We start from the raw sequence: 16,783 nt of genomic DNA on the forward strand, positions 1-16,783 counted from the left end.
GCGCTCCTGCCCCAAGCCAACACTCACCATGCTTTGGGTGTTCACAGAGATGTGTGCTTGCCAAGGGCCAGTAAGAAAGTGTGTTATGTTACAAAAGGTGTATTTTACTGAAACATTTCAATGCTGTGCATGAACATAACAATCACGTTTCTGTGCATTGGTCCCTCTGCTTCAGTATATGTGGCCTTCTGGAACACCCCACACATGCCGGCCGAGCATCTCCGTCAGATAAGAAAGCGCCCAAGATGGAGCAAAAGAAGACATGTTCCAAGAGGTACTACACTTCTCCAATGCAGAGAAAAGGGAACACAAGGGGTGGAGGGAAGCCAAAAGGCAGGACCAAAAAGAAAATCAGGAGTTTAAGGACACTACTGAGCGGATGATTAAAGTCATGGAGGAGCAAACGCAGACGCTGAAGTCCTTAATAATGCTGCAGACTGAGCAGAAGCATGCCTACCCTCCCCTGCAGCACATTCAGAACTCTTTTCCATGCCTCTGCAAACTCCACCCGCACATTCCTTTCCACTTTCCGGGACTTCTCGGTTTCCCCTTCACTCCACCTCGTTGGACAACTTTCAAAATGATTGCTGGACCTACATACATCTCTGAAAGTCTGCTCTTCCCTGGTACCTCCTTTCCCACCAAGCATCTGTGTGTGTGTGTGTGTGTGTGTGTGTGTGTGTGTGTGTGTGTGTGTGTGTGGTGGTGGTGGTGGTGTTTCTTGTGCAATAAAAGCAACGTTTTTGAATGGTAACTCATCTTTGTTTCCTACAAATTGAGATAGCAGACACAACCAATACATACACAGACAGTTTAATCATTTGCTTACTGGAATGTAAGGTCCCAAATGTCACCATTTCTACCTAGGAAAACTACATGTAATGTAAGATTGTAGCACTAATACAGAGATATACATTACTGGTTCACATTTTCGAAGTGTTGCTGCAAAGCCTCCCTGATTCAAAATGCCCTCTTCTGGGCCCCTCTGATAGCCTTGTATTAGGCTGCTCAAAATCATTAGCCAAGTGGTCTGCCTCAATATTCCACCCTCAAGCAAACCTTTCAGTCTTAGCTTCACAAATATTATACAACGTACAACACGCGGCCATGACCATGGGAATATTATCCTCATTGGGGTCTAATCTGCCATAAAGGCATTGCCAGCATGCCTTTAATCCACCACAGGCACTTTCCACTGTCCTTTGGCACTTACTCCTTACTGCTGTCCTAGTTCCCATGTAAAGTTTCATGAGCCATGGCTGTAAGGGGTAGGCTAGGTCTCCCATGATAACTATGGGCATTTCAACATCCCCCACTGTAATCTTCTTGTCTGGAAATAAAGTCCCTGCTTGTAGCTTTCTATACAGGCCACTGTTCCTGAAGATGCATGCATCATGCACCTTCCCAGACCATCCCATGTTGATGTCAGCAAAACACCCATGGTGATCCACAAATGCCTGCAACACCATGAGAAGTACCCTTTCCTATTGATGTACTCCATCGCAAGATGTTCGGGTGGCAAAATTGGAATGTGTGCCATCTATCATCTCTCCACTGTTGGGGAAATCCATTTCTGCAAAGCCATCCACTATTTCACACACATTTCCCAGAGTCACAGTTCTTCGTAGCAGGATGCGATTAATTGCCCTGCACACTTGCATTAATGCAACCCCAAATGGTTGACTTCTCCACTCCAAATTGATTCACGACTGACCTGTAATAGTCTGGCATTGCCAGATTTCACATAGCAATTGCGACACGCTTCTCTACCAATGGGCCAGCTCTCATTCTGGTGTCCTTGTGCCGCAGTGCTGGGGTGAGCTCCGCACACAGTTGCAGGAAGGTGGCTTTCCACGTCCGAAAATTTTGTAGCCACTGCTCATCATCCCACATCTGCAAGATCATATAATCCCACAATTCAGTGCTTGTTTTCTGAGCCCAGAAGCAATAGTCCGCCCTCTGCAGCTGTTCTGTGAATGCCAAAAGCAATCTACAGTTGCTCCTATCCATATCGCACAGTATGTCAGGCAACTGGGAGTCTTCTTCAGTTAGGAACTTCACAATTACCTGCGTGGCCATCCACAATGTCTTCATGAGTTAACAGAGCATAGAAGAACAGTTGCAGGATCCATCCCTTCTCACAAACAAGGGCCATTGAAAAATGCTGAGAAAGAAAGCTGTAAACCCGTGGAATACTGGGACAGAAAGCAATGCACCAGGGAACATTGAGCCTGGTCCCAAGGTGTGCCATAGTCCGCTCTGCCTTCCCAAAAGACCTAGCAGCAGACTGTGTTGAGCTGGACTATGGGATAGGTACCCACAGTGCACTGCGATGCTAGTGCCCCAACTGTAGACATGCACTGCTGACGGAAGGAGTGTGAACATGCAATACCAATTTTTATTATAGCACTTTTTGAGTGTTGACATAACTTTTTATTGACAAAACTCTGTAGTGTAGACAAGGCCTTAGTAAGGGAGCTTTTCCCCTTTTCTAACTTTCATGGATAAGCCTCAGCTGAATTTGAAGAAATTGACTAAATCCATTGCCATTTTTAAAAAAATTCTTTTTTTTACCCACAACGTAAACGCATAAAAACTGTAGCAAAACAACATCAGATCTGAACTATGTGTTACATCTCTGATGGATGATAACATATGTTTCTGGAAACAGGATTTCTTCCAGTTCCTGTATCACATACGACGTTTCTCTATAAGTAGAAAAGGAAACTTTAGAAAAGCTGAGAACTACAGAAATAGTTTTGATAGAGGGAGCATGGCCTGGCCTGCCATGTAAGCAAGCCTAGTAAACAGAGTAGTGAGATTCTATTGAAGTGGAAATAATGTCTGGCCTTGAGAGAGGTGTTCTGTTGTTGTTCAACAGGAAGTGGACTGTCTTCAGACTTAGGTGTCTGTAATATATGGTAGACTAGTAGCCATTTAGCTATTGATCTTCCTTTGCAAAGATTGAAACAGTATCTCTTTTTTGTGATGCATTTTGGTAAAGCTGACCAGAACTGGGTCTTGACAGCTCATAAATCTGGTGGTGTCTCGCACCCACACTACTTTGCTATACAAAAGAAAGTTAACAAAGTATAATGTATCTTTATCCATGTAGACCAGCAATTTATTAATGTTGACATTACATCACTGTCTGCCTTCAGGATGACATGTGAGATGAATTTAGTAAACCAAAGTGGATGCAGTATCAGGATAAGAGAGAGATAAAGTAGGTGAAGTAATATCTTTTTATTGGACCAATTGCTGTTGGTGTGAGAGACAAGCTTTTGAGCTTACACAGCTTCTCTCTCTCACCGACAGAAATTGGTCCAATGAAAGATATTACCTGGCAAACCAAATTAACAATTCCCCTAAACTGATGTCTCTTCTTATGAGTTGTGTTGGAGCTTGGTGCACTTTATATATAATCTTTGCATGTGGGTCTCTGAAAAACGACTCTGAAAGCAGGAGAGTTCCATGATTGTTGGGGCTCATTGACCGCCAGAGTAAATTTGCCCACTTTAAGCAAAAAAATGATTGTAACTGCCATCCCTGCATCCCAGCCTAGAATTTAAAATCAGGTTGTCTTCTTTCAGACTTGTGTATCATCAGTAATAGAGATCTTCCAGGTCAAACTCTGTTCTCATCGTAACTACGTTGTCTTTAAATTCTGGCCTCAGGTGCGCCTATTCAGCTACATGGTCTGTAACAGGAGTGTCTAAGTGTAACTGAGTCATTATTTACACAAGAAAATTGTCCTGATCTAATTAAAGTTGGTTGAGAAAATGATTTAATGTAGCTCCTTTAGTTTTGGTTTAAGAGTGTCATACTGATTTTATCTGAAAGAAGTTGCACTGATGGTTAACTAAATCAGTTTCTATACCAGTTTGGCTAAATTGATTCAACTGTAGACATGTAGACAAGGCTAAGAGCAGAATTTCTGTAACCAAGCATTTGACGCGCATAAAGCTAACATGATTCATTGCATCCACAAAGCAGACTTCTCTCTGGCATAATAGAGAAGTTAAAAGTACATAGATAAGCAAACAATGGTGTCTTAGGGTATGGCTACATTTGGAATTTCAAAGCGCTGCCCCAGCAGCGCTGCGGGAGCGCTGCCGTGGCAGCGCTTTGAAGTGTGAGTGTAGTCAGAGCAGCAGCGCTGGGAGAGAGCTCTCCCAGCGCTGCATGTAAACCACATCCCTTACGGGTGTAGCATGCAGCGCTGGGAGCCACGCTTCCAGCGCTGCTGCCCTGATTACACTGATGCTTTACAGTGCTGTATCTTGCAGCGCTCAGGGGGATGTTTTTTCACACCCCAGTTGCAGCGCTGTAAAGTGTGAGTGTAGCCAAGGCCTTAGTGTTGACCTGTCCACAGTCTTCTATGTTGCACAACTGTGTTCACATTGCTTCTGCTGGTGCCACAGGCAGAGCATTGTGGTGCCACAGGCAAAGCACATGTTACAATGCTGATGCACTTGATTATTCAGTCCCATCTACACAACCAACTAAGCAAACAAACCTCAGAACCAAACAATTGTGTTAGAATCTGCTTAGAAACAAGTCAGTCATGGCACAGCTGTTCGTGATCAAGGCCTACACAGTAGTATACTCACTCAGTTATTCATGTTGTGTGTGGACATCAGCCATGTGTGGAGTCAATCATGTTAAAAATCAGGTTACAATCTAAATCAAAATCTTTAGGGGTTAGCAATTACTATAAAGATGCTTTAAGAGTCCTGTCAGCTCAGAAGCAAAGTCCGTCCAAATCCACTAATGAAATGCTCTGTAACATTTTAATTTCTTTTCTTGTTACTTCAGAGCAGAATTGTGGTCTAACATCTGTACCAATACTAGATATATAGTAAATGAAAGGAATAATTTAAACTTTTTTAAGACAACTATCCTTTGTACGTATATTTCAGAACAGAGATATTTGATGCCATGTTGAGGCCCAAGTCCGCACTTGGGCCTGTGCTAGTTGTAACTGTGTTCAAATTCAAGCATGATTGTATCAAGAAGCATTCTACCTATGCATCTGCATAGCTGCCATATTCTCTATAGCTCTACAGGTGATGGTTTTGTGGATGTAAGCACAATAAGTGAGCAAGATTATTTTCTGATTTAGCTTATCTGTTAATAAACTAAATGCTAATATTTCAGAGCAGAGAAATAGAATCCATATGGATATTGGTGTCCTTTGAGTCTGACCTTCACAGTCCTTTGTGTTAGCACAAAACTATCTTCCCTATTTGTACCTGCATTTTTTTTCTTTCCTCCTTTTTTTCTCTCCAGGTCTCTTTCCCATCTGTATTTTATTTTCACCGTTGTTCTTTTGCCTTTCTCTTCTACCTGCCCCTCATACATTGGCTCTCTTCCCACAATGGTCCAATCTCCGGCTCAGTGCTTTCTCTCTTTGAATTTATCCAGTATCTCTGGTTCTGTCTGCTTCACTCTACAGGTATCTCAGGATTGTGCTGCTGTTCTGTCTCCTGCCAACACAGCGCTTTTCACACCGGTGCTTCTGTCAGTGTAAGTTATGTCAGTCAGGACTGTGGTTTTACCAACAAAAGTGCTAATGTACACATAGTCCTAGTGTCTAGCACAATAGAGCCCCATTTTTGGTTGGCCATGAGCACTACCATAATAAATAATGAATGCTCCCCAATTATTTATGGGCAGAGAAGAGAAAAAGGAGGAGGTCTTGATTATTCCTCAGGAGTCACTAAGGGAGGGAAGAATGGGAGGGGAAATATTGATCTCTCCCTGTTGCCCTGGAATTAAAGATACTTCATTTGGACTGAGTGAGAGTGATAGCAGAGCCAAATGTGTGGCTGTCACTCCAGATGAGTGACACTTGGCAGGGATGCAGATGTTGAAAACTGAGAGTTAAAGGACATGTCTGTGCTGGGAATTTTCAACACTTTTCATCTCACTGGTCTAGCTTTGCTGATGGTGGCAACGGGGAAGTGCTAGCATAGACGAAGATACAGTTTAGGATACAGCTGTTAAAATTACCTGTACCCTGCCTACACTAGCACTCCCCCACCAGCAGAACTGCACTTGTGCTAGATCAGTGGTTTTCAACCTGTGGTCTGCGGACCCCTGCAGATCTGCAAATTATGTCTAAGATTTCCAAAGGGGTCTGCACCTCCATTTGAAACGTTTTAAGGATCTGCAATTTCAAGTGAAAGAAGTTGAAAACCACTGTGCTAGACTAACAGTGGGGAAATTGTTAGTGTAGAAAAGGACAGAGGCCAAATTTATAAAATTATATGCTGAGGTGCCTAAAAATGCAGTTAGGTTCCTAACTTGCTTTGGGATTTGTAAATCCCAGTAGGTGCCTAACTACCATTGAAGTCTAAATGCCTTTGTAAATATGGCCCTTGGTAACTTTTCAGGAGAAGCTATACTCAGGGTATGTCTACACCACAATCACAGATGCAACTGTAGCGCTCAGGTAGGCATGCTAGCTTTAATCTAACTAGTGCTACTAAAAATAGCACCAAAGATGCGTGGCATGGAACCCGTGGAGGAATGTACAAATCTGATCAGAATCCTAGTTATGTACTTATGTTGCTAGTCTGTGCCAGGATCATTGCTGCCACATCTTCACTGCTATTTCAACTGTGCTAGGTAGTTTAAAGCTAGTGCAGGTAGCAATCACATTTCCAACTTCAGTGTACACCAGGGGTAGGCAACCTATGGCACGGGTGCTGAAGGCGGCACGCAAGTTGATTTTCAGTGGCACTCACGCTGCCTGGGTCCTGGCCACCCGTCTGGGGGAGCTCTGCATTTTAATTTAATTTTAAATGAAGCTTCTTAAACATTTTGAAACCTTATTTACTTTACAATAGTTATTTACTAAAAGCTTGTTTTCTTATATGTTATAGACCTTCTAAAAACATTAAAATGTATTACTGGCATGCGAGACCTTAAATTAAAGTGAATAAATGAAGACTTGGCACAGCACTTCTGAAAGGTTGCCAACCCCTGGTGTACACACACTTAGAGGCCCAACTTATTCCCATGGGAGGGAGAACACCTCATGATGGGGCTCTAGAAGAAATCTGTGAGGACTCTCTTGAGGAAAACCTCCCTGCATCATCCTCTTGCTCCACCACATAGCAAAGCCTATTAAGCCTGCTGTTTTCCAAACCTGGCAGATCCCCAGGGCTCTATGTTGGCCCCCAGAAGCTACAGCCATCCATCCAGAGGCTCTGGCAGGCCCTTTTGCCCTCACACTTTCAGGGACTCCTCTGACTATAGCCCTCAGGAGCCCTGGTGGTGGACAGGGCTAGATTAACCTCTTTTGGACCCTGCATCAAACATTTGCGGGCCCCCATTGTGGGCATTAAGGCATGGCGCGGGGGTCAGGAGGGGCCGGTCCCCAGAGCGAGGCACCAGGAAGGGGCAATGGGACATAGTGTGGCAGCGGTGGCACCGCTCTTCCCAACCCTGTGTGAGAGCACTCATTACAAACCAGCAGCCACCACTCACACTGGCCCTGGCTGCCAGCGCACCCCTTCACCGTGGGAGCGGGGCCATGTGGCACACCACATCACGCTGCCTCCCAGCCCAGTGCCCCCCCACAGACTCTCCACCAATACCAATGCCCACACCCTCTTGCCCAGAGACCCCCCACACACAAACTCCCCAGCACAACTGCATAGCGCTCTGCATACCACCCTCCTCACCCAGTTCCCCCACACAGTCCCACCACCACAACTGCACAGTGCCCAACACACACAGACTTCCACCAGGGCCCCCCCAGACTCTCTGTGCCCAGCACCTCAAAACACACAAATGTCCCCCACCCCTCACTGCCCAATGCCCCCCCCCACAGATCCCCCCCCAGAGATCCACTCCCCGCACCCTGCTCCCCCTCCCCCAGCTGCAGTTACCAGCCCTGCTGGGAGGTGACTGTGTCCGCCAGGCTGAGCAGGCAGCGTGGCCAGTGCCAGTCTGCCCCTCAGGAGCAGCACGATCTGCCAGACTGGAGCGGGGCCTGCCAGGCTGAGCTCCCATGGCCCTCATTTGCTGGGTGGTGCCTGACCGAGTCCTCCATGCGGCCCCTCTCCACTAGCCGAGAGTGGCCCGACCTCTGCAGCAGTCCCAGGTGGCTCGGCCCCAGGGAGATGTGCTGGGCCTTGCAGGTAGTGGGCTGCAGAGACTGATTGGAGCTGGAACCATTCTGGGGAGCAGGGCAGACCCCTGGAATGTGTCCCCCAAAAGCCAGCCTGGGCTGGCTGCACCCACTGGCCCATGGCCAGCAGCCCTACCCAGCCACATGGGGCAGAGCCTGGCTGCTGGGCGGTGAGCCCCTTACAGGCAAGGGGACTTGCTGGCTGATAGCCACTCACACAGCAAGGCCTGGGCTCTTGACTGCCCCAGGTGAGGAACCGGACCTGGCCTTGTGGATGGGTTAGATGGGCCCTTAATGGGCCCCTACACTGTGGGCTTGGAGCCATTGTAAACCTGCTAGTGGTGGTGGGAAGCCTCTACAGAAGAGACAACAGAGACCAAGTCTTGTAACTAACTCTTAGTATCCTTCTCCTCCCATGGCGTAGACCTGAGACTGTGTAGACAAGCTTTTGCAGTGTCCAGGATGGAGGAGAGAGTGGTATTGTGCAGGCAGCTCTAGCATTTATGATGTAGCCCAGGGTGGTCCAGCCTTTGCTGTGCTGTGGGCCGGATACTAATTTTGTGCACCTCCACAGACCACGTACAGAAATATGTGCTCTACAAAATGGTGTCCTCCATGCAGTATTACCGTGCACATGCTCCAATAGCCAGGATTATGTAAGCTGGCAGCCTTTCCTATGCCCAGACCTCTTAAACTACACTGCTTTTTCCACACTACAACATTAGGTCAGCTTAACTACATCACTCAGGACTGTGAAAAATGTCATACCCTGTGTGATGTAATTAAGCCAACCTAAGCTCTGGTGTAGACATGCCTAGGTCAACATAAGAATTCTTCTGTTGACCTAGCTGCCACCATTTGGAGAGGTGGGTTTACTGCACCAATGGAAGAGCCCTTTCTATCGCTGTAGTAAGTGTCTATGTAACAGCGCTGCAGCTGTGCCACTGTAGCGTTTCTAGTTTGGAGACACCCTTAGACCCAAGATTTGATTTACAGATAAAGAGTTTAAGGTATGATGTTTTTTTTCATAGAATCAGAAATAATATACATGTTTTGGATGTATAGGGTCTGTCAAATTTCATAGTTGATGTGGTTTGTAAAATACAGCCTGATCCTGCTCTCATGAAGGTCAATGAGAGTTTTGCTGTGAAGTGGAAGTATTCTTAGGCACATAAGATGTGCATTGAAGCTATTAGTCATCTTATTGCACATTCCCAACTTTTTATAGTTATGCCCTAAGTTAAATTTGTAGGATTGGATCTTGTTTCATATAATTAAAACAACTGTTGGAATGAATTCAGTGATTGTGGAAGGTAGCAGAATAACAGTGTAGAGTGAAGTCCTTTTGTATCCAAAGAACCAGTAAAGTTTAGTGCAAGTTGTGCCATCACCCAAACTGAGAGGGAAGCATGAGAGGTTAATTCATTCTCTTTCGTTATTCAGTCCTGGGTGTCTTCTGAGACAGCCAACAAGCAAGTACTAGTGTCATTGTTAATGATGTTCACTGACGTGGTTAATTGTTGATTATGAAACTGAACTGGCACCGCTAATTTCTTACAGACCACAGCACAGAAATCACATGGTAGCAACTCTCCTTTACTACCAGCCTAGTATGAATTTGTGTTAACACCTAAGGTGAAAGGTTTCATATCCTATTACAAACTGCCTGAGCCATCCAGTCATTTGAAGAATTAGCTTTACCCAGGATTGTTTGTTGAATTGGAAACTTAAAAGGCCCTTTAAAGACACAATATTATTTTGAGGTCACTTGTATCTTAAGCCTAAACAACTTGATTGTGATAAATAAAAATTGTTTACACTTTTCTTCTCACCAAAGACTTGTTTTAGAACACATATGTTCCCTTGGCAATGGGTACTGAGGTTATGTCCCTTCTCCACATTGGTCACTTTCTTGGTTCCCAATAAAAAAAAGTGACTGACATATGTTTTTGGTAGGAAGGGATGAGCTAAATACAAAGACTAAGAAAAAAGGAGGAAGATATTGAAAGGAGAGAGGGAAGTTATATAGGGAGAGGAACATGGAGAGCAGGTAGAGCAGTGGGTCTCAAACTTTTGTCCTGGTGACTCCCTTTCACATAGTAAGCCTCTAAGTGCACACCCCCCTTTCCCCTTAAAAATGAAAAACACTTTTAAATATATTTAGCACCATTATAAATGCTGGAGGCAAAGCGGGATTCGGGGTGGAGGCTGACAGCTTGTGACCCTCCATGTAATAACCTCGCGACCCCCTGATGGGTCCCAACCCCCATTTGAGAACCCCTGAGGTAGAGTAAAGCTGAGGTGAAATGGATGCTGAAAGGGCAGTGGTTTGGAGCAAGGAGCAATGAACCAGTCAGCTGAAGAGAGAGAATCTCCAGAATTAAAAGATTTAAAAAGAAGTCCTAAGAGGTTTTTGTTCCTGGCTTTTAATTTTTTTAAATATATATAAAAGTTGTCTTCCAGCTTGTTGTTGGCTTTTAATTCTCTTACTTTTTAGACATGACAAGAATTCTCATGTGGTCTTCCATGATTTCATTGGAGATATCAGGTGTGTGATGTGGTCTGTCTAAGCCCCTACTATTGGGGTGAGGAATGTTAAATATTTAACAGCCACATCTTTTCTTCCATAAGGCCATGTTTACACTAGAGTGCTGTACCGCTCTATTTTGAGAGGAGAACTCTCTCCCGTTGAAATAATTGAACCACCCCCAATGAGCGCTGGTAGCTATGTAGATGAGAGAGTGTCTCCTGCCAACATAGCACTGTCCACGCTGGCACTTCTGTCAGTGTAACTTATGTCACTGACAGGGTGTGTTTTTTCACTCCCTTGAGCTACTTAAGTTATACCGACAAAAATGTTAGTGTAAACATAGCCTCAGTTTATAGTGTGTTTGTTTCTTTTTTCTGGGGCAGGGGTTTATTAGTTTATTAACTCAATGTATTAAACCGTGTTTAAATAAAAACACTCCCCCACTTATTTAGGCCCATGTCCTGCAAACATTAGACACTGGCATGATTTTGTGTGAGTAGCACAGTATTCATGTGTATAAATGATACATATTACAGTACTGCCTAGAGGACCCAACTGAGATTGAGGCTCCAGTGTTCTAAAAATTTTACAAGCACCTATTACTGCCTGTTCCAGAGAATTTAGAATTAAGACAAAAGGGGGGAGGAGAAACATGTCTACATTGCAGCTGAGTATGAACGTCCCAGACCAGGGAGACAGACTTGTGCTAGTGTGGCTCAAGATAGCATGCTAAAAATAGCAGCATGGACATTATGGCTTCGGCAGAGACAAAGGCTAGCCATCCAAGCTCAGACCCTGGGGCTGGGGTTGGTTGGGCTTGAGAGCCCAAGCTGCTTACCAAGCAGCATCATCTATGCTGCTATTCTGAGGCCTGGTACATCTACATTGTTCAGGGGTGTGAAAAATCCACACCCTTGAGTGGTGCACTTAAACTGACCTAACCCCCAGTGTAGACAGTGCTAGGTTGATAGGAGAATTCTCCCATTGACCTAGCTACTGCCTCTGGAATGTTGACTGGAAAATCCCTCCCAACAACGTAAGTAGCATCTTCACTGAAGCACTACAGCGGCGCACTAAGCCCTTAGTGTACTGGGTTGAGCCCTGCTAGCTTGAGTTCCTGGGCTGGGAAGCTCATTCCCAGTTGCAGTGTAGACATACACAGAGAGGCCTAGAACTCAGTAGACCTGGGTTATATTCCTGGCTTTGCTACTGACCAGCTATATGACCTTCAGCCCTTTGTTGCCTGTTCCCTTCCCACCCTTTGTCTCCCTGTCCGTTTAGATTGTAAGCTCTTCAGGGCAGGTATTGCCTCTTACTATGTGTTTGTACAGTGCAATGGTCACTGATTTTGTCTGGGGCCTCTATGTACTACAGAAATAAGTAAAAAGAGGTGAAATGCCTTGAGACCATACAGCAGATCTATGCCTGACCCAGGAATGGAATTCAGGACTCTTGACTCCCAGTCTGATGCCATGTTTATTAGACTATGCTACCTCCCAAAGCAAAATGTGCATTTAGCTTTGCATGACTGGGGCCTGATTCAAAGCCTAATGAAGTCAATGTGAGTCTTTTCACTAACTTCAATGGGTAGGCGGTTTCATTAATTTGATATCTGTGATTATTTATTTATTTGTATTACAGTTGTGCAAAACGACCCCAGAGGAGATCAATATCTCATTGTGCAAAGCACTGTACAAACACTTTGGGCTACTCTACACTGGAAGCTTACATAATCACACCAGTGCCCTAGTCTACGCTACAAACTTATGTTGGTATAATTATGTTACTCAGGGGTGTGGAAAGTCCACACCCTGAGTGATGTAGTTATAGTGACCTTAACACACCCACCCACATACCCATAGACAGCACTGTGTTGATAGGAGATCTCCTGCTGACATAGCTACCATCTCTCACAGAGGTGGAATTATTAGCCGACAGGAGCGCTCTTTCCCATTGATTTAGTGTCTTCACCAGAAGCACTACAGTGGCGCAGCTGCACTGGTACAAGCTTGTAGTGTAGACCTGCCCTCAGGGAGGTGGAGTACCTACACTGAGGGGAGAAGCTCTTCCATCAGTGCATGCAGTGTCTTCAGCTGCGCCATTGCAGCGTTGTAAGTGTAGACAAGCCCTACGTCTCTCAGCTGTTCTGCTTTTTTCAGTGTAGACCTACCCATAGTTGGCGACAATCCCTGCCTCAGAGAGTTTATGCCTCATTAGTTTTCTAGTTGTCCATAGAAGTTTCCAAGAAAAAAGGATAGAAAAGATATGGGTTGTTAATATTCAACAGCAAATATAATGCATCGAGGGGGAGATGAGGGAGAATAAATGTATTTCTGCTGTTTCCATTTTTAATTAATGATGAATGGATTGGTAGAGAGGCTCAGTTGGCCACCAGAGGGAGATTATTCAACTCAACAAATAAAAATACTGAAATTGACGAAGTCTGAATGAATACATGCCACACTTGACTTTTTAATTTAAAAAGTTATTGTGACTTCATTAAAAACAGTTTAAAAAATCATGGTGGTTATTATCAATAGAATTACTTCATGCAAATGAACTTGGATTGAGGCATGGGAAGTTGACTGGCTGATATACCAGAGAGATTGCTATTCCCCCTTCCCAGTAATGGACAGGTCTCACAACTCTGTGGAATCCCCTTGACTTCAGAGTGACTCTGTACAGGTGCAGTGGTCCACCCATACAGAACAAGTAGAGCAATGACAGGGGAGCAAAGGGAAAAGAACAGAGCAGAGCAGCACCTGCCCTATCAGACTTGGGGCTGGTTATCAGATAGGTGTTGTAATAACTAGACACAGATGGCAGATGAATATTTTATTTTTCTTCTCATAGGTTTCATATTGTGGGTCCATGGGTATCTGGGTCTGCCATTTATAATGATGTCACTACAGACAATGCTGGTCCTCCTTGCTGTTTGTGGCCATGCCATCACCACCACACCTGTTACCCAGCATTGAATGAATCTGTAATGTTTCTTTCAGGCATATGTCTTTTTAAGAGATGTACGTGCTTCCATTGGATTTAGAATGGTGATACAGAATTAAAATATTGATCAAGTTAGTCACTCTACTACAGTTTAAATAGAGAAAGCTCCTCTCAAACTGCAAAGGGAATTTTAATGTCTGACTGCATGTCTTGTGAAGCAATATTGACCTATTTTTTGTAATAGAGATCACATTTTTCATCAGTGATTTCTAATGCTGTTAATTTGTGATAAGATTTGACTTAATGGACCAGACCACTGGTCCATCAAACCTCATATCCTTGTGGTCCAGTAACGCCCGATCATTATTAATCAATTATGCCATGGAAGAGGATAAGTTTCTTCCTGTTCCATGTTGCAGTTTATGTATGTCCTGACATACTAAATTGGATATTCTCATTTTAGAATTCCTGGCTAAAATGTTGATTTGTCTTAATGTTACCCAGCCAGTAGCACTAAGTAGCTTAACTTCATGCATGAAATTGCATCCTATTTCCCATGTAAGAGGTATAATATTTTCCATTTATGAAGACAGCTCATTTATCTGACCCCTTTCCACCAACAAATTTATTTTTGAATGATTTGTTTCTATACCATGAATAGATAATTTTAAAGCAATCTTTTTCACCTCATAAAATTAAGTATAGATACAGGTTGGATATGTGGGAAAATGGTTGCAGTCGAATAAAACTAGATTATCTTAGCAGTCACTCAAAAAGCAATCCACACCAGTCTTCCACCTAACTGAAACAAAAGGCAGCCCACTGAGGAGCCCAGTTATGACTCATGCCTTTCCTTTTCTGAATGTGTTTGCCCTTGACAATAACAATCCCTTTCAGACAAGATTGACTCCTCTTAGCACCCTGTGGATATAGTCTGTCTCCTTCAAATTTAATTTTTGTAGGAAGCATTAATTGTCTGCTAACTACTTTATTACTATCTCATATGCAATAACCTGTAAAGTTGACAATGCTCTGGAAAATGTAACAAACAAGTAACTGTGAATGTTCCACAGTAGTTGAAACTTCCACCCTCCATACAAATAGTTGACTGCTGTACATAATTGGATAATCATGAAGCCTTATCTAGTTAGCTAGTGTACTGTTGATTTTAAACAAAAGTTTTAGAAGTGATCAGCCTCATAATAATTTCATATTAGATGCTTTACTACTGGAGAATATGCATCTATGCCACGCTTCAGGAGAAAGGAGTGCATGTCTGATTAATGTTGTGACCTGTCCAACACTAGACATCTCTACAAAAATGCTTCATAGATTCATTCAGAACAAGAGGCGTTTATGCCTTTGACCCAGAGATACAGTACTAATATATTATCTTTGTTCTTTGCTTTCCTAGGGAAATCATTATCAGTTAGGAGTAGGAAAAAGGAAATATGACCTAGGTGTTCATGGTTAAATTCACAGTTCTGCAGAGGAAACTGCCTGCTAGCCTTTGAAGTCAAATGGGGGAGGGAAGCCGCAAAAGCCAGTTTATTTTGAGCTGGAGGAAAGGCTCCACCTTTTAAAAATGCAGAGTGAAGTAAAAGCGATAGCTATGTTGGTGGTTCCTCCCTTTTTGAATGTTTATTGTCAAAGATGGAATCAACACTGGCTGCGAGCCAAGCATGTCTGTATTACAAACACTGTTGTCTGACCGGGCTAAATCTTTTCTAAATAGACTATACTTAAAGCCATAAGCCTCTGGTATCTAAGCCCTCTAATAAATACTAACATTTTCCTCATCTATACTTGGCACTGGAGAGAGAGAAACTACTCAGTTTTACCATTGAGCTATTCATTTCACCAAACTATTTACAGCAACATGTTTGTATATTTTTAAATTTTAAGCTTTACAATAGGGCCCATTGTTTAGTTGTGTGCAGAACCATATGTGCAACTAAACTCTTTAACTGTGCCCTGTGAGAGAGAAATTGTTCTTGGGTAACATTTTTTTTAAAAATTGACATTCTACCTTACATTGCTTTTTGTCCACCAGCACTTGATAAATGCAGACATCATATGACTCTCAAATACTACAGCAACTGTAAATACATATATGTAGTATTTGATAGTGTCACCTTTGTATGTAAGGCAGCATTTACAGTCTACTATTGGCCATAGTCCCTAGGTACTGATATCTAATGTGTATAAAATGAATGATTTTAGACCTATTATATAGCTATTAAAGAGTTCTTAATTTCTTTATTTGTAATTACGCAAATATATACAATAACCAGATTTATTGTGATGCCATAGTACACCTTTCAGTCTTGCACATGAAAGCATTGACTCTACTACTTTGACATTCTTTCCTCTTGCTTCAGTTTAGTTAATGTATATAATGAAGGGGGGGTTGTATTAAATACTATATAAATAAATAAATATTTGTCATATTTGTGTAATATTATTCATGGGGCTGCTTTGAATTTTGCTAGTGGCACACTTTTGACACCTTCCACTATCCTGTTTGATTTAAGTACACAGACTTTTACCTGGCATTGTTCCTTTCATGGAGTGACACAAAATAGCTCTCTTTATCAGGCTTGCCTGACTTTACATATGTTAAGGACCTCTTCAAAATGGTCAGAAACTTGTTAAATTCTGGCCCAGTGAGCTGATTTCATTGTTATGGGCAAGTTTCAAAATGATTGTTAAGGAAGGGGGCCTCGCATATTCTCAGAGTGGTGTGTTGGAAAGAAAAGGGAAGTTTACATAGGCGTTTTAAAACGTTTGCATCAGTGCTTATAGAACTGATTTGGCTCCCTGGAGCTTATGAAATGGAAGTAAGTGGAAGATAAGGGATTTCTCAAGTAACTCTTGTAATTTGTGGTAACTTGTCGTTTATATGGGATCACAGATGACTGACAGTTCCTGGAAGTGGACAGTCTAAGGATTGATGTTGGAGGAATTATAGACTGAACAGAGGTCAAATCTTAGTGCACTCTGATGAATAGGCAGGAAGGCTTTCCACACAATGGGGGGTGTGGTGGGAGATCTATTACAAGCACAAATAGCATTAGGGAACCAAACAGGGGCGGGGGGATTAATATATGTACTCAGTATTGTGACTTAAGTTTTTATGACTTCTAAAAATATTCAGTCCCTGG

At 43.2% G+C, this 16,783-nt stretch overlaps 1 protein-coding gene across 4 annotated transcripts in view; it reads left to right on the plus strand.

Moving 5' to 3' along the window:
- PRICKLE1 (prickle planar cell polarity protein 1) overlaps window positions 1-16,783 on the plus strand; it is a 115,448-nt gene that overhangs the window by 78,211 nt on the left and 20,454 nt on the right. The window contains exon 1 of one of the 4 annotated variants that reach the window (XM_030548928.1): window positions 609-626. The exons of the other annotated variants lie outside the window; for them this stretch is intronic. The gene's annotated coding sequence lies outside the window, so the exon portion shown is untranslated. Of the gene's footprint in view, window positions 1-608; window positions 627-16,783 lie in introns of those variants that run through there. 4 annotated transcript variants of the gene reach the window in all.

The sequence above is a fragment of the Gopherus evgoodei genome, chromosome 1 (assembly GCF_007399415.2).
Source record: "Gopherus evgoodei ecotype Sinaloan lineage chromosome 1, rGopEvg1_v1.p, whole genome shotgun sequence".
In the NCBI taxonomy this organism is placed as follows: domain Eukaryota; kingdom Metazoa; phylum Chordata; order Testudines; family Testudinidae; genus Gopherus; species Gopherus evgoodei.